Raw genomic sequence first — 1,263 nt, forward strand, 5'->3', positions numbered from 1 at the left:
CGCTGAGCGTCACCGCGTCGAGGCCGCCCTCGTCCCCGCACAGCTCCGACAGCTCTGCCGCCGCGGGGTCAGCGCCACGGGGGCTGCCCCACAGCACCCCACAGCGCCCCACGGTGCCCAATGGTGCCCCACACCACCCACGGCGCCCACAGTGCCCCATGGCACCCCACAGCACCCCATAGCACCCCACAGTACCCCATGGTGCCCCACAGCACCCACGACACCCACAGTGCCCCACGGCACCCCACAGCGCCCCATGCTACCCATGGCACCCACAGTGCCCCACAGTGCCCCACAGCGCCCACGCCACCCACGACACCCACAGTGCCCCACAGCGCCCATGATGCCTCACAGCACCCACAGTTCCCCATGGCACCCCACAGCGCCCCATGCTACCCATGGCACCCGCAGTGCCCCACAGCGCCCACGCCACCCCACAGCATCCACAGCACCCCAGGGCACCCACAGTGCCCCATGGTGCCCACAGCGCCCCACAATGCCCCACAGTGCCCCACAGCRCCCATGCGACCCCACAGTGCCCCATGTCATCCACAGCAACCCATGGCACCCTGCAGCGCCCCACGGCACCCACCGCACCCGGCGGAACCCCACTATGCCCCACAGCACCCCACAGGCACCCCACAGCTCCCCATGGCACACACACACACACCTGGGCGCCCCACACACCCCTCTGTGCCCCACACCCCCCGTGCCCCCCCTGTGTGCTCTCACCGGTGTCATTGCTGGGGGGCTCAGCCCCATGGGGGGGCCCCACTCCGACCACCCCAGGTTTCCTGTGGGTCCTGGGAACAGGCAGCACCGTGGGGTCGGGCATGGGGCAGGGCATGGGCCCCACGCCGGCATGCAGCCCCCTGCCCCACATCCCCCCCCCGCCTGCCCCACATCCCCCCCCGGCAGCCACTCACAGGGGCCGGGCGCAGGCCAGGGCGAGGGCGCAGGCGAGGCAGAGGGCAGCCGTGGGGCGGCGCATGGTGGGGCTGCTGCCGCCGCCGCCGCCGCCGGCCCTATATGGGGCAGAGGGGCCGTTGCACAACCGCGTTGCTCAACCCGCGCCGCCCCGCGACCTTCGCCCGCCCCGCCGGGGGGCACGCGGGGACGGGCCACGGCACGGGGTCACCCGGCCCTAGCCCCACGCCTGAACCCCGGCCCGCACCCCACGCCCACCCCCATGGGGGGCAGGGACGTGGATGGGGCTCAGACCCCCATGGGGGGCAGGGACGTGGATGGGGGGGGTCAGACCCC

The sequence above is a fragment of the Apteryx rowi genome, unplaced genomic scaffold, assembly GCF_003343035.1.
Source record: "Apteryx rowi isolate R43461 unplaced genomic scaffold, aptRow1 scaffold_1589, whole genome shotgun sequence".
Classification (NCBI taxonomy): domain Eukaryota; kingdom Metazoa; phylum Chordata; class Aves; order Apterygiformes; family Apterygidae; genus Apteryx; species Apteryx rowi.